The sequence below is a fragment of the Ptychodera flava genome, chromosome 21 (assembly GCF_041260155.1).
Source record: "Ptychodera flava strain L36383 chromosome 21, AS_Pfla_20210202, whole genome shotgun sequence".
In the NCBI taxonomy this organism is placed as follows: Eukaryota; Metazoa; Hemichordata; class Enteropneusta; family Ptychoderidae; genus Ptychodera; species Ptychodera flava.
This window is the reverse complement of record NC_091948.1, coordinates 17,710,102-17,733,913: the sequence shown is the minus strand read 5'-3', so window position 1 is coordinate 17,733,913 and position 23,812 is coordinate 17,710,102.

The following is a 23,812-nucleotide window of genomic DNA, read 5'->3' as shown; positions in this document are numbered from 1 at the left end:
GACTCCCACATAGATGTAGACTAATAATTGCTGATGTGTAATTGGTAGGTCCATTAAAAGCGACCATTGCTACATTTAACCGTGTTAAAAATCGGAACACGTGCAGTGAACATTTTATGTCATGTGAGCATGCGCAGCATTCTATTTGTAACCAATTTGCAAATCGGGCCACTTTCTCTATCGCAGTAATTCAGTAATTTCTTGATCAGATTCGAACTTACAACTTGCGGCACCCAGTCACCTTGCGAATACATCACAGTCAAAACCGCTCGGGACACCGTTTTGTCCCCAGAGTACTCAATTGTTGATTTCTTTTCAAAGATTTCAAGTCGGCATGGTCCTTGCACACCTAATTTTTTTAGGTAAAAAACTCAAAAACGCATATTTTTGAGAGAAATGGACACAGGCACAGTGATTTTGGATAATAAACATATTTTTCATAATGTTGAGATATAGGGCTGACAGAAAATATATGTGTAGGGTCTAAAAATGAAATTTATTGAGAAAAAGTGAGTTTAAAATAAGTATCCTCTAACGTGTGTCTCTACTTTAAAAATGATTAACAGCGTTTCAAAGGTCAATGTGAGAGTTGAAAAACGCATGTCACTCTAGACACGTTAGATAAAGATTCGGATCTAAACGTAATTGCTCACGCTTCTAGTTAAAGAAGACATTATCCCTCATATTTCATGTTTCCATTACTTTGTTTAGACCTTCCAGATCTTGTTTTTTTTGTGACATACCTGACTTACTCCTCTATATATCCCGAGCCTGAGAGGGTGAATTAAACATCTAAATATAGCTTTGTTCGTCCTCTTTCTCACTATGACACTAAAGATCACACATACAGACTGCATTGATAACCTGAGCATGGGCCAGTTTTCTAATCAGAAACTGTGATTTACAAAGAGAACTAAGGTCGAAAATACATCACAGCTTACAGGTGATCCGGCTTAAAGTATTGATGGCTCTAGAATTGTCTGCAGCAAGTATACAATGTATCTTGTTAAGCTCCATTTAAAAGCTAAAGCTTGGTAATTCCGTACCCTAACAGGGATACAGTCATCGGAACTGCGCTCAAAGGTCGTATGGGACCCATACGACCAATGCACACACTACGTCCAAGGTACGATGGTGATTGATGAAAGTTAAAACATGTCTGTCATAATCTACATCGTATAAATTAAATGTTGCAGCTATGATAAGGTGCATCTAGATATCGTGCACTCGCGCAGTTCCGACTACTGTTTCCCTTTAAAAAACATTATAGACTTCAACAGGTTCCATCCCAATTGAAGTGTAAAATACTTGATTTAAAATAGTTATTTAAATTAGTGTATATATATATATATATATATATATATATATATATATATATATATATATATATATATATAACACACGTTTACAAGTATATTAAGCATACATTGTGTTTATAATATTGTGCACAATAGATGCAGACATGTGGATTACATAATTGTGATCACGATAATGACGGAGGAGACAATTGGTCTGGTACTGAAATAAATAAATAAATAAATAAATAAATAAATAAATAAATAAATAAGCAATAAATAAATATATATATATATTCTATCTTCGTTAACACCAGTGAATTTTGAGACGTCATTGTCCGGATTATTACTGATAATATATCCAATTATCCAGCATTGTGACCTCAGATGTTTTCCACAGCTACAATTCACTGGCATTGCCAATGCCAAGTACAATATTGAGAGCAAATTTTAATGTCGTCCATTATGGGCTGTAAGAGGGTACATTATTGGTAAAATAAATAAATGAATAAATAAATAAATAAATAATATATAAGTAAATCTAACAATAATAAATATAATAATAACAAGGCAGTATTGCTGAAGGCAATGAGTACTTGGGCCGTGATAGAGTAATTTTGAGGACAATATATACTACTATTCAAATATGGTCTTGAATTTCCTCCTGTCAATGAGGCATTTGATTAACTGGTTATTAAACAAAGCAATGGCATGACAACGGCAAAATATGTCTAGCAACTTTTGTGGAGTTTGAGGCAGGGGTTCTTTATTTATAGCGGGAATTGCTTAAACTCCTTAAATATTCAAATTACAGCAAATTTCTTTTGTTCTCGATGGTAGATGTCTAATATTTAGATGGGCATATTTAGATTTCTACCCTATAGTTATCCCTATATACCAAAAATCGGACATCCAGCTCTATTGGCTTGCTCAGAATTAGATATGCGCATAATTAATGAGGTACAATATGTGGTGTCATAAGGTGTCCCATCATACCATTTATGAAGGGTGTAGCACTTGTGGTTACTGAGTTGTGGACAAATATATATATTTGAGGTCAAAGGTCATCGAGGTCACGTGACATTTTGTCAAAATAATTGTATTGCTAAGTTATTCCTATATACCAAAAATCAGACCTCCAGCTCTATTGGCGCGCTCAAAATTATATATGCGCATAATTAATGAGGTACAATATGTGGTGTCATAAGGTGTCTTATCATACCAAATATGAAGGATGTAGCACTTGTGGTTACTGAGTTGTGGACAAATATATATATTTGAGGTAAAAGGTCATTGAGGTCACGTCACATTTTGTCATAATAATTGTATTGCTAAGTTATTCCTATATACCAGACCTCTAGCTCTATTGGCTCGCTCAAAATAAGATATGCACATAATTAATGAGGTACAATATATGGTGTCATAAGGTGTCCTTTCATACCAAATATGAAGGGTGTAGCACTTGTGGTTACTGAGTTGTGGACAAATATGTATATTTGAGGTCAAAGGTCATTGAGGTCACGTGAAGTTTTGTCAAACAAATTATATTGTTAACTTATCCCTATATACTAGTACCAGAAATCAGACCTCTTGCTCTATTGGCTCGCTCATAATTAGATATGCACATAATTAATGGGGTACAATATGTGGCGTCATAAGGTGTCCCATCATACCAAATATGAAAGGTTTAGCACTTGTGGTTACTGAGTTATGGACAATAATGTATATTTCAGGTCAAAGGTCACCAAGGTCACATGATATTTTGTCAAAATGTCTGAGATATCTGCGTGAACCGATGGACTCACTGATGGACTCACGGACGGATATGAGCCAATCTATAAGCCCCCTGGACTTTATCCGTGGGGACAAAAAAAACTGTGTCACTGCATCCTTTAGGCAATATGAATACAATGAGAAACTAAATTTTTATTTTTCTTGGCATCATACATGCGAGTCTATGGAGAAACTGCCTTATACATGGGAGTCTATGGAGGTGTAAACTAAAAAGTCCTCTAACACGGCCAAATTTGATAGCATTGTGAAACAAATCGACGTGCATCTGTGTATGGGGTTGGGTACTAGGCGTGAACGGACGGACGGACGCACGGACATGACCAAACCTATAAGTCCCCTCGGACTTCGTCCGTGGTGATTAAAAACAACGCAACAGTTATTACAGCTACACCGGCGGTAGGTTCATATCCAGAGCCCCGTACGGTCTGCCGCCGTCGCTTGAAAACAATCTCATGCACCCGGCCATATGGGCAGCTGGCCGGATGCATGACTTCCCGGAGAAGGGCGAGCTGTCACGTTCAAGCTCAGGATTATTTGTCGATCAAATTTCAGTAAATTTACCTTACCTAGATGAAATTTTGTCTATAGGCTGAAATTTCGCCGAAGTTTGACAAAATTACATCGATTTTTCAGGTTCATATGCGACATTTTTGAGTTTTGAGTGCAGACAGAAATAAGTTTTGAGGCAACATGGCTGCGCGACCCCATGTTGACCCCTAGCCCTGCGTACGATGCTATGTGCTACAGCTAACACACAGCATCGTACGCAGGGCCAGCGAGAGAGTTGCCGACATCGACGGTTATTTACGAGAAGTGAATAAAAGACTGTCATTTTTGGAAGCGATCGAGTAGCTGAGGTAGGCTGGGATACGACTTGGGCCAAAGAACGCTGAATTTCGGCAGTAATTTGGCTTTTTACGTCAAGTCCCAAAATGGATTTGAAGTCACCGACCCAACGTACGGGTCTTTGCAGGGCTGTGGTGAGCGGGGCGGTTAGCTGTAGCGGAACACACAGCATCGTACGCAGGGCTAGTTGACCACCAAGTGAAAATGTGTTCGCGATCAAATCTTCCTATATTTTTTTCAGAATTTTCAACAAAATCATTGCTTCTTACATCTTTTGTAAAATATAAAATACTAAAATAAAACTGCGATGTGCCATGTCTCCAGATTTCTAAAATATCGTTCGTTGACCGTTCGACGCAAACTTGTGACGCAGTTGAAATTCAATACTGACCGCCAAATAATCTTAATGAGACGAGATCAGTCTAGACATCCTCCAAATTATCCAACCATTCGCATTGGAGTTCAGCTCGCTTAGAGTATCATAACATTTTTCGGCCTTCTTTTAGATCGACCCTAATATCTCCCATTTAGGAAATAATACACAAGCTACCTCGACAAAACTTCGTGCACCATCCAAGACCAAACGCACTACAAATCTGTCTTGACGTCATCATCTCCTTACATGGTAATCGGCATACCGTATTTTTTAGCAAAGGGGACACAGAATACGTCGGAGTATTCAGTTTCAAAACGTATTACATTGTGTGATGTTGTCAAAAAAAAGTCATGTTACTGCAGTGGTATAAATTACAAAACACAAAAGTTCAAATCAGTTTATTTTGGACTGGCTTTACCCAACATTTCATATTGTTTCTTATGCCAGATTTGACCACGTGCTTACTGGCGACCCCTTTTCATGCAAATTTTGTGTCAAATGATGTGTTCCCCTGGAAAAACAAACGTACGATTTCTAAATGAAGGAGGCGAAATTTGCCCTCAAGACTCGAAACCACCCCTTTGGGGTGTACCTAGCTATTTTTAACGAGCTTCTCGAATCTGCAGCTCTATTTCGAAATGATGGTCTGGTTTTCTCAGCTCAAGGATAAGTGTTCTCCATCGCTGTGGGCATTACTATTCTCAACCGGGGGTACAGTTTCCAGTCGTAATGTTTTTCATTGTGTCCGGGATATAAAACCTTTCCTTTTCAAACTTTCTCTTTGATTAACACTAATCCACATCTTGTCAGTGATTAAACATGTTTCAAGTTTAAATGTTAAATTCTGGTCTCGAGCCCTCCTGTTCGACCAAACCGAAATTACCCCTCCCACTTTGGCTCGTCCAGTGGGTGTAGCAAGGGTCGTGCCATCGCCTAGGAAACGGAGGGTGCATTAATTGTTGCATTTCGATGCACATTTTGATTATATTCAGAAGATTTTGTGGCAAAAACTCAGATAGAGAAGCATTTATATTCACATCTCACTTATTCAAGACTGGCTGAGAGCAGCACTTCCATTCAGTTAACATCATTACGCCATTTATTATGCCAAGAAAGATGAAGCCAATACATTTTGCCCTCCCTGGTCTCAGCCAGAAATGGTTATACCTTACAGTTTTTTCCCACGGAATGAAAACAAATGTACTTGGGCTGAGGCCCAAGTACAATAATAATAATAATAATAATAATAATAATAATAATAATAATAATAATAATAATAATAATATAATAATAATAATAATAATAATAAATTATTTTCACCGTCATCATCAGCAGCAGCAGCATCATTGCAATCAAGACTTAATTCGAATTTCTAGTAATGCCAATGATTACCATTTCGCAGTGGAACTATAAAGTCCCTTACGAACATAAACTATGGCATATTGAAGTATTTTGAAATGTCAGTCTTAGTGCATCATTAATGTAAGTAAAAGATGACTTTCATCTCTCCCTGACTTACTGCCACAATCTGATTTCTCCTTGAGATTTCTATTCATCTATTATAGGCTGTACAGGGGTGCACTATTGCTAAAATAGGTTAATAAATAAATTAATTAATTAATAAATAAATAGATAAATAAATAAATAAATAAATAATAATAATAATAATAATAATAATAATAATAATAATAATAATAATAATAATGTTCTTGATTTGAAATTGGAAATGACGATCCTATGCAGAGAAATACTTGATATATGAAGACACTGACGTTCGCGTTGCTCACTTGCGCAGGCTATTTTGTTCAATTAAATTGGTTTGACAGTGCTGGGCATAATACGAGAGGAGCTATCAATTGCATTAAGAATCTCAACAATATTCATTGTTGTGCGCCTTATAAGTTAATTAAATTTTCTACCGTGTCAGATGAGTCTGAAAAATCGTAGATTAATATTACGAATCGCTGGAAGTCAGAGAAGGCAATCATGACATTGATCAGGTCGGTAATATTTGCTCCATCATATTACCGTTAGCAGATCAATTGGATGAAAGAGGGACGACAAAAATGTGTAACTCCTACCTTTGTGTGGAATGTTTGACAATCTACGTCACGACCACGTCATGAGATCATTTGCAAACAAACCAACAGATAATAACATTTCGAGGGTCACATGTCAGACAGCCGTATCTTCCATCGCTACCGTTATCTTGCCTTACAATTTCAATGTAAACGAAGAAAGAATTATTTCCTGTAAGACCATTTCTCAAGGCTTAGTAATTTCTGATGTTTCGCTTTTTAATAAACGTCATCTTTGTCCGACATAGTTTCCTGCCCATATTCTTAGTGCTTCAAGTGCCAAGCGGCTGTGTTTATTTCACCTGTACTAATATATTAGATTCTGCGCATGTTTCTTTGAACAAGTAGCTTATTGGAACGATAATAACACACCAGACAACCCACATTTTCCTTTACAAGTCGCCTCATATCATCGAGTTCGACTGCACGCCTATTATTACCACACTCATCGGGGCTTACACACTTTCTCACCTTAATACCTTATTTAGAATTTCATCATCGCTCTGTCTGTTCTTCGCTCTTTTAAAATACTTGCCCCCGGATTGACCTCTCCTTGGATACACCGGGCCCGACACACAGCAATATAACAAAGGTTGCTGTGATTATTGATGGACAGAGAGAGAGCTGACATGAGCTGAGAAAGTAAATTGCCAGACTACACTTTTGATTGTATCTCTTTAACATGGCATTATTTGCAGGTATGCAGTTCAATCAGATCTGTATAGGTCTAATAGGGACTTTCTGTTCGACGGTAAGCTTCCCCACTGTGAAGTCCATTTACAAAAATTGCTTTCTGTTTCAACTGAAGATAACGCCCGAGGCTTCATATATCTGTTTTTGTAGGTAATGCGACAGAGATTATCGTAAATTTTTTATCATCTGCTAGATCTGTGGTACTTGTTGTTCTCTATAGTCATTCAATTCTTTGAGTCGATCCTTTGATGCTGTGTGTTCAATTATCCGTCTGCTTTTAAGGGCTGACTCGAAAAATTTCTGAAGAGGCGGCAATCGCGATCGGTACAGAAAGGGAAATGGCACCAACTTGCAATTGTTAAGAACCTTACAGAGTAAACATTAATTACGCCTCAAGGACCATAATTCTTTTAATAAGATTTATAGTCAGAGACATTTCAGGCATATTTGTATGTTCGTGTTCAACCGAGTCGTGGGTCAGGCAAGAGGCACTAACAGCTTTAGTTCTCGTTATTTCTGAAAGGTTTTGAAGAAGAAGAAAGATATTGCCCATGGTGGCGTAATCAATCCGGCGGCCTAAATATCCTTCTCACCTACTTGAAATACGTTATGCTCCTATGTTCTTTAGGCGTATCTTATTGTCTTCGACCAGAGATGGGTTTTCTTTATACGTTGGACGTCATAGACGAGTGGCTTCGATTATTATTGAAACAATTAAACAATCTTCGTTATAAATATTCAGATAGATACATCGCCTACCTGCAAATACTTGAGCACTTAGGATACATAGCAGCGGTCAATGTCATTATTATTATTTTTTTTCAAAATGGAATGTTTGCCTGGAGCGGTTTCATTTTAGTGAGAAGGCGTGGGATACATTCTGATCGCACACACACGCATCCTACTTATCTCGCTCAAGTTATATTCTCAGCGGTATCGTTCACCAGCTACTTACAGTCTCGGTAATGTTACATCTGGCTTGTTTACTCTCTTTGTCGAATCGCATCGTACATGTTGATAAACGCTGGTATTAGCAAGATACTCGTTCCATCTTCTGCTTCAATATCCATGCTGTACAGCAGTATCAATATAACGCATCTTTATTATTATTATTATGGCCTTTTAGTTTACATTTCTGACTACATATTCCATTCACGCTGTTCAGGTAGTGGTACCACTCTCATACGCTACAAAGTCATCTTCTTTCCCTCGGTGCTACATGTACCAGCCAAAACACAAACACGCTACTATGTTGGTCGTATGTAGGCATTGCCGATCGAGCTGATTGGTTGGATGACAGGTGTGCTGTCAATTTATGCATGTCTCATAGAAAAAATACCGTCATAACGTCAGTTGTTGTGGAGAACAATATGCTGAACTGAAACGTTGAAGAGTAATAGACATAACGCATTTGTAAATGTTTTTTAAGATTTGTATGAAAATATTAAAGTCAAAAAACATATGTCTGTGTGCTTTTCCTTTTTAATGTTAAGAGTATTTTCGTATTTCTACGAAAATGTTAATTAGATGCCAATTGTAAGCTTTTCCTCACATTTGGTATCTTTGCACACCAATAAATATTTTCGTTTATTACCAGATGTTACCAGATATTATAATGCCCGTTAATGTAAAATGTACAGTACGGCACCGTATGTCCTGCAGATGAAAATGTAGAGAGTTAATATCGCAACTTTCCTGTACATATTATTTAATTTTCTTTAGCACGTTCCTTTATTTGTGACTCTGAAATAGAGAGAGAGAGAGAGAGAGAGAGAGAGAGAGAGAGAGAGAGAGAGAGAGAGAGAGAGAGAGAGAGAGAGAGAGAGAGAGAGAGAGAGAGAACGACAAAGTGATAAAGATAGACGGACAGAGAGGCAGACAGAGAGATAGACACAGACAGAGACAGACAGGCAGACAGACGGGGGAGGAAAATTGTCGCGATCTAAAACTAATTCTGCAAAGATAGATTAATTATATCTGTGTTATTCGCCTTTTATGACACTATACTGTAAAATTTAGACAGAAATTAAGTGGTTATATGGGAAAATAGCTTCAAACAACAAAATCTGCCTTAAAGTCAATATACGTCAACACATTCGTAAATTTAATTTACATTCACGATAAATTGATAGTGACAAAGAGTGCCGATATCAAAGAAAGTGCATTGATCAAAAATTATAGTCTTTCGTCCGTCAATAAATGACTGTATTGAGTCATAAAAATTCTCATTACAGCCATCCAAGTTGCTGTGGCCACACATTTACTATTTGATCATGCGAACAGGGCTGTATCAAGTGTTAAATCCTAACGCTTGTTACCGGATCTATAGTTTTTAGCAATTCCTCAGAAATGACAGGTCGGTTGAACGATGGTAGAATATATAAATATGTAGGTGAAAAATGTGCAGACATTCAGAATCCATCGTATGTGAGTGCAATGAAGTTGAAATATGTTACAAAGGTACAGATGTGAGCATAATATTCAGTAGTTTTCACACATTTCCACGCGTAACACTGTATGTATGTATGTATGTATGTATGTATGTATGTATGTATGTATGTATGTATGTATGTATGTATGTATGTATGTATGTATGTATGTATGTATGTATGTATGTATGTATGTATGTATGTATGTATGTATGTGTGTGTGTGTATGTAAAAAGCAATATGTCTTTCCGCACTGCATTGTGTACATGCCTGAGTCGACCCTCTGTTACATGTACATACATATACAATCCCAGGCCATCTTTATCGGGATAGATCTTCATTACATGTATGTTTGGGTGCGGCATAAGCTATGGTCTGTTACAGCGGCAGTCTTTCGCACTAAGGGTGAAGTGCAAAGGATAGTTTCTCGAAATGGCGATAAAAGCACTACATAAAATTCATATCAGTTTGCATGTTTCTGTTCCGTATGCATTTCCGCACATGATGTCACAAGGGTACCGTTGCGAATCCCGCACGGAGAGATGAAGGCAAAACATTGATGGCTTTTCCCCTATCCGTTGCCGAAAGTACTATAATTCATGTTTGATGCGGATTTCTAAGAAAGCAAGATTGGGACTGAAGACTAGCAGTATCATGTTTCACCGAGCAAAGTAGATTAAAGTCAGAGCAATCGAGACAAGCGCATTGAAGTTTTGATGAATAAGGAGACTGTCAGGGATTGCTACCTTACGTATCGAGAAGACCTGGTATATTTTGTCATTGTCATCTAAAATACCGAAATAATACCTTTTAAACTGAATTTCATTTCCCTTTGTGATGTAATTCAAGAATCTTGGGAAATTAGATGCCATGCTCAACGTGGTCGATTTTTTTTCTGATAATTTCTACTCACGTTTTTAAACATTCGATGAAAATGCACCTTTGACTTGTAGCTGTCAATAACTCGATAAATAACCCGATAACACATGGAATCTCAGCGTGTTTTCCACCATGCACATACGTGTAATGCACCATTAAGTATTACAAATGACCTCAACAATTTTAGTAAAAATTCCATTTTCGATACATGATATGCAATATTCTTGCCGGTGGTTTAAGCTTTCGCATGGCAGGGGCACCAGCAGAACCAATTACAAAGTGTGCAATAAGTACCAACACCCACGTAACGAAGGAGTGAATATTTATTTCCAGTCGTACATTCAGGAGAAACGATCATTGTCTGAGATTACATTACTCGGTGAACGCAATATCTATGCAAATGATTCACAACCTCCTTTCCAAGACAACGGAGGTTCAGCGCCTTTAAGGAAACTACAACACATCCTATTACCCACTTTCTCGGCAAATAAAAGAAGTCGACGAAATAATGCATTTTGTCTTCAAGGTTTTTTCCTTAAATCTAAATAAAATCCAATATCAAATCTCGCCGGCGACTATAACGGGAATTGCACGTCACGGATACGCTACATCGGGAGCCAGTTATACATTATCTGTACAAGAAAACTAGATCTTAACAAAACAAAAATATTGCAATTAGTGTTGGCGGTAGTGTTAGAGTGGATGATATTGACTTTAGGTATTTATGCATCGTTTATATGTGATATTGTTTCTTGCCGTTTATAAGTTTTATTTACACATAATGTGACGCACCTACATCACTGAATGAAGTGTGTATTCCTGGAAATCCGTTTCGGTTTTTGGACGTTTCTTTGTTTTGGTGTGTCTGTTTCGCTTTTGAATGTGTAGTTACAATTTTGGTTAGTATAAGCTTAATGTGTGTATGCGTAGGCAAAGGGAGTGCTTCCCTTAAGACAGTGCCCATGTAAAAGCAATTTAGCTCAACACTTGAGAATATGGCAATATTTCTACACCAACAGCCAACCACCCACCATATACGGTGGTTTCAATCGGGTTCGAACTCACAACGTACGGTACCCAGTCACCAAAGATTCAGACGATACCTTAGTAACATATATAAAAAATACACAATGAAGACACCAGAATTCGCAGTTACAAATATATGACATACATGTAATGTACGTACATGATATACGCATGTACAGTCATATATATACATTCATGAATAGTGATCAAAGAACCACGCAAGAAATGTGTGGATTTACGCTGTATGACCGCGTGCGTGACATTTAATGGGAAAACGTTGAAACACTAGATTCAAAGTAGCAGTGCATTTTCTTCTTGACGCTTGTTTTATCATCCCCTTGTAAATTTACCCTTCGGCAAATGTGACTGTTGATGTGTCCCTGGACCAGCCTAACGCAATTTGAAAGTAGTCGATGCGACAATAAAACACCTACACAGAAAGACTGAAGTGGACCTTTATAGTGAAAGTGATACTTCGAAATTTAGACGTCTCTTAGGTGTAACAGGTAATCTACATATAATGGACCAACTAATCATTTGTTACCGCGCCTCGTCAGAGATGAGCTTTGTCAGGTTTTCGGCAGAGGCTTGCCGTTCCGAGGAGTCTCAAAGTGCATCGCTGTTCAGGCCATTCAAATTCCCTTCTTTCATCACTGACGCCAGAGTTCCCTCCTGTGCGAGGATTGCAATGCCATCTTACCAGAACCCCTCTTTCTGAATATAGTTTATTTAGTTTATTCCTCCGAGAAGAGAAGAGGAGAGAAGGCACTGTATTTTTGTGAAAATCGTAGAATCATCATCATCGTAGAATCCAGCCTACTTAAGACATGATTTTTTGAATCAGAGTATATATATATATATATATATATATATATATATATAATATATATATTATAATATATATATAATATATATATATATATATCAATGCTAAAAGCAGAACTCTCTCTGTCTCTCTTCCTCTCCAATCTTCGGTCTCTCTCTCTCTCATCTCTCTTCTCTCTCCCTCTCTCTCTCTCTCTCTCTCTCTCTTCTCTCTCCAAAGTCAAAAACTCTGAACAACACACTGAAAATATTGCTTTATTGCATATCAGTAAGAACGTACAAATCATCGACACAGGAAAAACGTTTTCCATTTCCCCGGCAAGCATTTCTCGAAGGAATACAAAACGACACAAGCTCAGCGGAAAGTGTGACTTTTATTTTTAATCGCATGGTAATCAAATCGGAGAACGCGGGGCAGAAATACCGGGAGACAGAATTGCAAATGTTCATGGAAAGGTATCTGTCCTTTCTAATCATACATTTCTAACGATCCAAAAGTCATCATAAAATACGACACATACAATCTATATTGGCGAAGCAGATAACGCTTTAAGCTACAAATGCTTATGTACAATTATTCCCCAACGAAATGTATGAAAACACAAGCGTACCATCTAAATACATCTCGTATCTTAGGAACAAGCACTGTGCGTTCAATTTATTATGGGGCTTAGCATCACTACAGCATGCGCAGTCTCGCTTTTCAATGGTGCTATTTCTGTCGTACGGAAAAGCCTCTGATATTGAATGCTAGTTTGAGTCTAGGCCGAAAAAGAAGTTCTGAAGTAGTGTATAAACATTAAGTGAAAAAATACTACCTTGAGAACAATCAGGCTGCCAATACATCGTGCACATTTTAACGTGAAATTGGACCAGAGTGGTTCCATCGTTTTCATGTGATGATCTCACAGAACGTGTAACGTCAAGTTGAAACAGACGTAGTTTCTGTAGCTACCTGAGCCCCTATGTATAATGAACTTCACCTTGAGAAGACAAATTTGAATCTGTCTATTTATCTGTCTGTCTGTCTGTCTGTCTGTCTGTCTGTCTGTCTGTCTGTCTGTATGTATGTATGTATGTATGTATGTATGTATGTATGTATGTATGTATGTATGTAGGTTTGTAGGTAGGTTGATCGGTAGGTATAGGTAGGTAGGTAGGTAGGTATTTGTAGATATAGGTAGGTATTTGCAGGGTCATAGCTTTGGTTGCTTTTTAGGGCGCTTCATTTTTACCCCTACACAACAGCTTTAGAACACTCTGAAGACGAGTAACTCAATGATGATCCGTTTGCAATCTGCTGGTGCAGACGAGTTTGCCACAAAAGTCAAATCCAATTTACAATCTGCCAATTAATACTCTACAATCTGCCAATACTCATCGATAGCCTGGTTATTAGGAACTCATAATAAGAAAAAATCAGCACAAACAACACCGATACCACTGTTCTCCTAGCTTTTCAAAACCTGGCTAACCGAATTCTCATTTTCTAGCGATTGAACATCCGGACGAGGTTCAGTGCATGCTGCACGTCATCGCTACAGTCTCATTGGCGGTGACCTTTAAACTTTCATCACGTTACAAAGACTGACGGAACGGTCTTATAACCGCCACACAGTATGCCATCCATACATCAGAATACCGCTCTGTCATTACTTGTTGAATAACTGAGATCAATCATCATCCTTTTTATGAAAGGTGTGAGCGAGAGAAGACGGATTGCTTGTGGCATCGAAAATGTACCGAGTTTTAGTGCATTCACTGAGCTGACGAGAGCCTACGTTGCTCAGCCGCGCCGACCGTTCTGTATGCCGTTGTCATTTGATAAAAAGTTTTAAAGTTGAGGTGACGACTGTAGTGACGTGTTGTACCAAATTTCGTCCGGCAGGTCGTCGTCATATTGGAAAATGTTAGAAAATAGTAGTGAATTTTCTCGGAATTTTGGTCAAGGTAGGACCCTCATAAGCAGTGTATCAATGGGTGTTGACAGATTGTAAATTGGATGCGTGTTAGTCGAAAGATCGTGCGTAACTAACGCACATATTCGGTTGCTCGTCTATGCAATCTACCATATGATAGCTTAATAGCTGCCTGCGTTAAAAGTGGTCAAAGTCAAAATCAGCATTCAAAAGACAGAAACCTCAACTACAGCTATGGACCCACAGCTATTATGTACAGTATATGTATGTATAATACATGTGTACGTACGTGTATATATATGTGTGTGTATCCCTGTATGATATTTCACACTTCAGTTAACTGGAAGACCACTTTATGCTGTGAGAGCAAAAGTTGAAAAATTAAAGAAATCTAGAAAGCTAAAGGAAACCTGTCCAGTACTTAACAAGCATCATGCATTCCCTTGTCTTGGATTTGAAAGCAACGGGGTAGTGCCAAAAGAGAGGGCAGCAAACAATGTGCGTTTGAGTACAAAACCGCTCCCCACGGAGTGTCTTCTTTCGGGCGTTGGTGTCATGAACGGAAAGTATCAACTGAAGATGTGGGTATCTGTCGTCAGAAATAAAATTGTGTCTGGGAGAGACTGAAAGTATAGGAGAAAGACCAAAACCTTACACCGCCGCACTTGATGCCCCAGATGAGAAAGACTTTGGTTGGAGCTAGCTGTATAAAAACATCAAGCCAATACAACACTAAAACAAGTCAGTAAAACACTTCTACCGTGATTAAATTGAATTTTGAACAGGTACATGAATTCCGTTTCAAAGGTTTTACTGCAATATCAAAACTCTTGGTTGTAAAATAATCCATCGCAGTGTGCACTGATTGAAAGGTTGCAAGTCAAACGACAGCATTGTATTTCATAACATCAGACTCAAAATAACTGCGAGGTGTAGCGGTGCCCGATTATGTCTTTATTGCTTCTAAGTCCCGGAACCGTCGTCTCTTTAATCAACTAATGAAGGAGCTTTTGGATGATTCATTCATTGTTCAAAAGTTAGTCCCGCTGATGTCATGCGTCAATCATTACCATCTTTACCGACATCGACAACCACACGTATCAGAGTTTCTGAAATTGAACAATGATGAATGATTCTCACTAGGATTGCGCATGTCTACATAAAAATACATATACATGCATATATATATATATATATATATATATATATATATATATATATATATATATATATATATATATATACATACATACATACATACATACATACATACATACATACATACATACATACATACATACATACACACACACACACACACACACACACACACACACACACATACATACATACATACATACATACATACATACATACATACATACATACATACATACATACATACATACATACATACATACATGCATTTTCGATGAATAACCCTTTTTACTTAAGATAATCGCTATGTGGTATTTAGACTTCTAAAGTAACCGCCACGTTATAACTTAAAGCATTAAATGGTAGTATCCAATGAGGCAATTAAGAAATAAAATATGACGCTACAATGTCATCGGTACAAAGCAATAGTTAGGCAATCACCGGTCGTCGTGTAATATAAATGCTTTACTTAAAAGTTGACAACATGCTATAAATTATTCATAAATGGTTAATGATCTTTTCGTGGGCAAAACAGACTTATTCTCAGTGGTGTAAATTGAGCTCGTAAGAGCATACCAAGCTACCTTTTCATTCAGCGCCTAAACGTATGGAAACATTTTAACAAAAAAGCATAGTGTATATTTAATGATTGTTTATATGGGAGTTTTCTTTTATCGATTCCGTCTACATTGTTGGGCTAATGTGTTTGGTATTCTTCTCCGATTCACACATTGTGTTAAAAATTTATGGAAGTTAACTTAGTGTAGGGAATATTAAAACTGTTTTCGAATTCTCGGTCGCTTACGCTTTTATCTTTATTTTCTTTTTTCCAGGCATGCTATCGCGCAAATAATTCAATTACCCATCCTATTCAGACTCTACTCGTTGCTGCCTACGGATGTTAGATATAAACGGCAAACTGCGCCTGACATGCTGCAAACCTGACGCCAAGATTTGTCAAGGAATTAATCTTCATGAAAACCTAGACGCGAGATAAAACGTCATCTAACTCTATATTATCCAGTCAAACTTTGATTTCATAAAGATTAACAGCGATAGCAACAACAACAATAACAACATCAAAAATCATCATCATCATCATCATCATCATCATCATCATCATCATCATCATCATCATGATGCATCATCATCATCATCATCATCATCATGTTTCACCAGTACATTATTCTGCAGTAGATTAAAGTGTGTAACCATTTCGAATGTCATTCCAAATTAGAATCTTTTTCCTAACCGAACTTTAAAAATGAACGATTCAGCAAAACTTTAATTCGCGGGGGGGGGGGGGGCAAAATAAAGGTACGTGTGTTCACTGGATAGAAGCTTAATCCACTCGGCTGTCCGGATATGGAACAGTCTTCAAAATTCAAAGGCCAGGCGCATATTCTCCTCCTGACAAGGCCATAGTTGATATTTTCTATTTCTACAACCACATTTTATCTGCGGTGAACCCCTTGTTTGACGGAGCTTTACAAATAATTCTACTTGGCTATTGTTCACATGTGCATGTTTATATGCAAAAAAAAAATAAAATGACACAGACGCATATAATTATAACATGCAGTAATCTACAGTATTGTTTACTTGGAATATAAAGAATATTCAGTCTGAAACGTGCATTAGAGAACAAAATTCGCTCAGGTTACATTATGTAAGATTTTTCCATAATTCCCCTTCAGTATGTCTATTAACTCATGTATTGTATTGCACCATTTGAAAAAAAAATTGTACATGGCGCCGTGTGCTTAAAATATTTACTTACGAATTCTCTTATGGCAGTCTAGACAAGTAGAGTGAAACTGACTTTCTTTGTGACAGCGAAACACGATTGATGTTACTTTACAAAACGGCTCTCGTTGATCAGCTCCCATTGTCAGCTCCTAATTGTCACATTGTTTTAGCCTTGCTGAGATAACAGACATTGAAAGACACGTGACGACTTAGTATCAGAGATAGAGTCGGACAGGCAGGCAGGTACACAGTTAAAAAGAGAGAGAGATGGGGTGAAACAGCCACAGTAAGGCAGGGACAGGGACAAAGGAAGGGAAAGTCAGACAGGTACAGGCAGACACAGGTATACAGAGAAAGATGAAAATGGTTTGAAAAAGATTGTACACCAAAGAGGCAATACACGTACAAGTCATGACACTCTGGCAAGAGAGGGAAGCGAACTGAGTCCAGCAGACAGGCAAATGATCAGCTTTGTTTTTATGGGAAAGGTAATGAATTAAAAAGAACAGCAATTCTTTGCATAGAAAATTTAGTTGGAATTTTGACATAATTTATTGAAACAATCATAATAAGACCTTTTAGTACCGGAAAGATTTCACCGTGATAGATCACGGGAATATCGGGCAAGTACGCGATTCTGAGCCGCACCGCAGACGTGCCGACGACAGCGCACCCTGGAAGCCGTTGCCGATGCTGGGGTATATAAATTACACCATTCCTAACGACGCGATCTACTGCCAAAGATATCAAACGATGACGACACCGCCACAGTATACCGTGTACGCGTGATCGACTCACCGTAACTCGATAGTTTCTCACTGCACATAATGATACGGCCCAACAATTCAATTACTCGTAGTGAAGGGTCGGCCTTTCCTAAGCTTTAAGATTGACAGACTTTTTGATCACGTCTGATGGCGATCATGCATAGAGTAGTCGTACATGTTGTTGACAAGTACGTATTAGGCCATTTAGTCTAATTATCTTGGCGCGCCCATATAATATCGTTCCGATGCAAGATTTGCATTCGATTTATTACGGTTGGACCAGTGTCACTGCACACAAATGCATCAGCCAATACATAAACGACAACGACTGCGTTTCGAACTCCTCTTTCAGTTAAGCCCATGTGTGTCGTTCAGCAAGATTTCGACGGCAAAGTTACCATTTAATGTCGTTGAATTATTGGGGTCAAAGAGCCACCCCATCTGGCAATAATCGGTTGCTATGCATCTGAGCAGGCACGTATATTCTTGACCGTGGAGTGACGTCAGTTGGTGAAACGCACGTGAGCTAGGTGAATGAGAGATCAGACGATACAGAAGAGCTAATGATACTTAAATTTTGTGCGAAAAAGCAGAAATAAAAGTTATGTCATTTATGTAAGTTGAAACTTTGAATATCCGAGTTTCAATTGCGTAATTGTTTTTGACGCAAAAATGACGTAAGAACCCCCAAGTATCCACATGTCCCGCGATCGAGAATACTGTCGGAAGGCACATATATACTGTCGTAAGAAAAAAAGAAAACGTTTAAATTCGTGTGTTCTGCAGCGCTGTGTTCAAACCGCTAGTTAGTGGCGAGCATGCGCAAATTCTCTAACATTCTCATTCTTAGCAGCCACGCGTAGAACTAGGCACCCTTGACCCGCGCTATTCTTTCTCCCCAGCTGGCAACTCTTCAACGCAATGACGTCAAAAGCGTGTTCAGAAAGTCTCGCCGTATCAGATCTGGAGTGAATAACACGGAAGACCTGCTGGAAAGACTTGTAATTAAAGTAATACTGAGATAAAAATAGTCATTCGCGACACAGATTGTGTCGCTCTCAGAAACTCCATGCCCCTATTTCAATGGATATTATATCGCTCTGTGACCCCTTTCCGCGTTCACACTTTCGTAGATTCAAGCTGCGTGTTCAACAAATAGGTAAAATGACATCAGCACAGAATAACTTGAAAACCCTGAGGCGTTCATGTATAGGGTAGGAGAGTTCCCAGCTTTATGAGAAGTTGAATGAGCAGCAATTTTCTCTAATTTGCATGAGGTGGGATAAATGTCCCCTTACCTTAGAGCTGTTTTCAATTAGGACAGTCTTTGTCCTTTGCTTATGGGATGGAGACCGTAAAAAAAACCACGGTGATTCTAGAAACACAGGGATGCAGATACTAGTGAACTTTTAGAAAATAATAAGTGTATTGTGTAATATTCATTAGAGTATCACCTGCAGAGGCCGCCTGTTTTATTTGTAAAGAATTTTTAGTCATGAATAAATGACTAACGCTTGCATTAACAAATTCTTGATGAGGGCTGTCAGAAGACGTCATGTTTACATACAAATAAATAACAACTATCCTATACACATGACTAAGCAAAACGTATTTTGAATAAGAGGGCTATATCATACATGTATATGTATGCATGTATGTATGTATGTATGTATGTATGTATGTATGTATGTATGTATGTATGTATGTATGTATGTATGTATGTATGTATGTATGTATGTATGTATGTATGTATGTATGTATGTATGTATGTATGTATGTATGTATGTATGTATGTATGTACGTGTGTTTGATGTATACATATATTCAGATGTATAGCTTACATATATAAAACATAATATATATATATAATATATATATATATATATATATATATATGTGTGTGTGTGTGTGTGTGTGTGTGTGTGTGTGTGTGTGTGTGTGTGTGTACATACATACATTCAGATGTTGTATTCATATATACAAAATGCACATATGAATACTTTTACAACTACTATAGTATGATAAAGCACGACAGATACAAAGAATTAACCTGCCCCCGGCGTCAACATCATTCAGCGACCTTCAACTTTTATATTTCTATTCATTATTCAGTTATATGCCTCGACAAGTTCTTGTTTGCAGATCACTGGAAATGCTCGTCATCGCATTAAGCTAACATCCGTTGGTTGCATAGCTCGGAATCAGAGAGCAATATTTTTTACAAATACACAGGACTGACGATTATTCCTTATTCATGCGTACTGCGTTGGCAGCAATTTCTCTTGGCAGCTTAAAGTTGCCCAGGAGTGAAGGTGACGCGATTCTCATGCGATCTTACCCGTAGTCTCCGAGTGTCGTAAGTTTGCTATGTAACCCGGATCTTTAACCAAGACCACAAATATCCATTAGCTGCCGTCTTCCGAATTTTCGTTGAACAAGAAGATAGTTGTGACGGACATACTAAGTGTGAACTGCCCGTTCGCCTTATCAAATGCGGAACACGTAATACAAGTTTTAAGGATTCGAAACCTAACATGGGGTGTCAATGAGCTCGAGGGTAGAGAGAAATGGAATTATATCAGAACAGGCTTTTGCTTGATATTGCAATTTTTCTGCCAGAATTGTAATAAAACACCCTGTATTGAATGCATAGACGTGGTATGGTCACTTGAATGGTAAGAATGAAATAAAATATTTCAAGACTGTTTGCATAATGAACGATTCCTGACGCTTTTAAACAGTTTTTCTACTTCCCATCCGCTGAACCTCAATGCACAATCTAAACTTCAGAGAATTAGCGAGAACTCTTCAAAAATTACTATGCTAGGTGTAATTTTATACTATAGGTGTACCGGTACTGACGATATACGCGTGGCATGGGGCCTTGTTAAAACTTCACACTTTTGTGTATTGCATATCACCCCCCTGACAGTTCAACACTTTGTGATTTATGCCGTACCATTTCTAAGTCTTCGGAAGACGACCGGAGACGGTTAAGCCAAACTTAATCCAATTAGCACTGACAACAGATTCCTAGGTTTAGAAGTTAAAGAAGTGAATTGATGATAGTCAGGATTTTGAAACCCAACCTTTCAAAGACTTTGAGGACACGACAATTGCCTGCAGTATCGTAAAAAGAGAATGAATGCTGAGGCTAGGATAATTTGGTGTTTGCGATGGACTTGCACATTACAGAAACTGGACGGATCTCAATATCGAGCTGACTAAATGACAATCTTGAATCAGCCTAAAAAAGGTACTGTTTATCATCGGCATTCAAAGCTAACATATTTATGTACTCACTGATTGACTGTTTGCTTGTTTTCTTGCAAAACTTTCGTAAATGTTTGTATCACGTCTGTAGAATCGATAATTGATAGAAGGAAGCACAAAGTGTTATGACGTTATTCCATATCGGTAATGACATTTTCTTGAAGGGTGAGATCAAAATAGATGGGTAGTTTATACACAGGTTAGAGTTCTACTCCTCTCATCTTTACGTCACACTTACACACGCCTTTGTAATATCAAGTATGTGAAAGCTCCTTGTCATGTGTCACGGATCCTTTACCGTATGTAGGATCATGCCCGGAAACTGCTCTGTTGATGTTTTGCTCACATCAAAATGTGAATTCTGAATGTGTATAGTGTAATGCATATATGCTACTTGAAAAGGTCATAAGCACTCGTATCAACTGTATGCGGCTTTGCTCGGGACAAAATCGATGGTTGGATGGTTCCGTTTCATCGTCATTCAGTGAGCAAAGATGAATGGTAATAAATATTGCATGGATTCGCCCCGAAGATACTAATCTTCAAAGTTCGAATATGCTCTTCACAACGGATGCACAAACCCTCTTCTTATATATTGGCTCATTACGCGTCGTCAAGGTGTCCTGAAAAGACCGGCATTATGCGAGAAGTGGCTTCTCCTCGGGGCTTAATGCACAGAGAGTCTATTCGGTGTCAAAGTCAGACTAAGGAAGTATATCGTTATAATACAGATACGTAGTGAGAAAAGGAAATAGGGTCAGGGTTCAAGCACTGTGACAAGACAGCCACGACATCTTTGATGCAATCTCATAATGTAGATGTTTGCCTTCCGGCAGTTACAGCTGTGAGGTCCTCTAACCAAATTAGATATCACTTATCAGTAAAGCCCCGCCGACGGTTTCGGCTTTATGGGATTTCATAAGGTGCTGAATTTGACAGGTTTGGCAGCAAAAAAACCGGCAGCAGCCTTCTACTTGATAAAATAGAAGAACTTCTTCGATGCTGTGTTTTGATGCATCTACATGTAGTTTGTGCGCAGCATGCAAATGACGAAGAGTGAAGAATGACGTCGTGGGTTGTTCAGGCAAAAAATGAACCTTGTTGGCTGATGTACAGGTGTGTAAGATGTTCTTTTCAGTGCTCGCTATTACCTCGAAAGGACCACCCAGCTGACAGTCGTCTCGAATCAGTGACCGCTGGCAGGATTATTTTACGCTCACGTTGGTACTCCCCGGACGAAGTTATCTGTTTTGATGATCACAGCTTGCGCATGGCTGCCCTTCTCAATCTCAGCTCAGACAGGTCTCAATGTGAGCGAAGTTTTATTCCCAATCTCGTCACGTATGCCCAATCGCCTAATCATCGCCCTGTGATCGCCGAATTATACGTCCAATAATAAATCATCTTGCAGTTTGGAGGAAACACGTTCAGTTGTCACATTGACTTATCTAGCTCCAAATATTTCTCCTGCCACATGCGCATTCAAGGGTTTGGCTGAAAAACCAATCGGTAACTGCCTGTTGAGGTGTTGACTACTATACTCTGTACACTCTGAAATCTGAGATCAATTTCGCAGCTGACGTTCAAAATTTGTTCTCTCGAAAGGAGCAAAACAGTCCAGAATAGTGGAATATATATATATATATATATATATATATATATATATATATATATATATATATATATATATATATATATATATATATATATATTATATATATATTATATATATATTATTGAACTATACAGATGTCCTCGTGGGAAATTACAGTGCTAAATGCGGAAAGCAGAGCGTTATAAATAATAATACAAATTACTTCAAGGACAAAGTTATAATATCTGGTACTTAAGTTTCATGCATCCTGCAATCATCAGACAGAACTTCTGTCTGAATATTGCAGGATGCATGAAACTTAAGTAACAGATATTATGACATTGTACTTGAAGTAATGTGTGTTATTATATATATAAATATATATATATATATATATATATATATATATATATATATATATAATAGATTACTTTAAGTAAAACGTATTTATATCTGTTACTTAAGTTTCATTCATCTTGCAATCATCAGACAGATCTAGCTTTTCTTTTTCTCTTTCTCTTTTTACCATGTACGTGCAGCGTCCTACTACGGTCTTAGGTTTTTTAAGTTCGATAATTGTTTTGGTGGAAACACTTTGAGATAACCTCAGAGCATTTATTAAAAAGCGTAGATTTATCAGCTACATCGATATCACTGTAGCTTTTCGGACTTCTTGATCATCATGATCACTCCCCAAAGGAATCTAAACTGCACAAAACTTTCAATAGAAACACAGTTAAATTGAGCCACAGTTGCATGGAGAATATGGCCTGTGTAATGAAATCACATAATAGGACAATGATTGCCAGGAACCAACATGAAGATCGATCAGCTGCTTGGTTATAAGACTACATGACCGTTGAAAGGTGACTGTGAAGTTAGAAGTGTTATTTGCATGGCAAAAGTCTTGACCGGAGTCAATAAGAATATGGTTTACATAGGCTTAATCGATAACACCTTCAAGACACGCTTCACTGATCACATGCAATACTTCCGTTACAAGAAGCAGGAGAAAATCGCCGAATTATGAGGGTTTATTTGGTCTCTCAAGAACGAGGGCCAAGAATTTGACGTGCCATAGTCGATTATTCCCAGATTATAGGGTTAATCT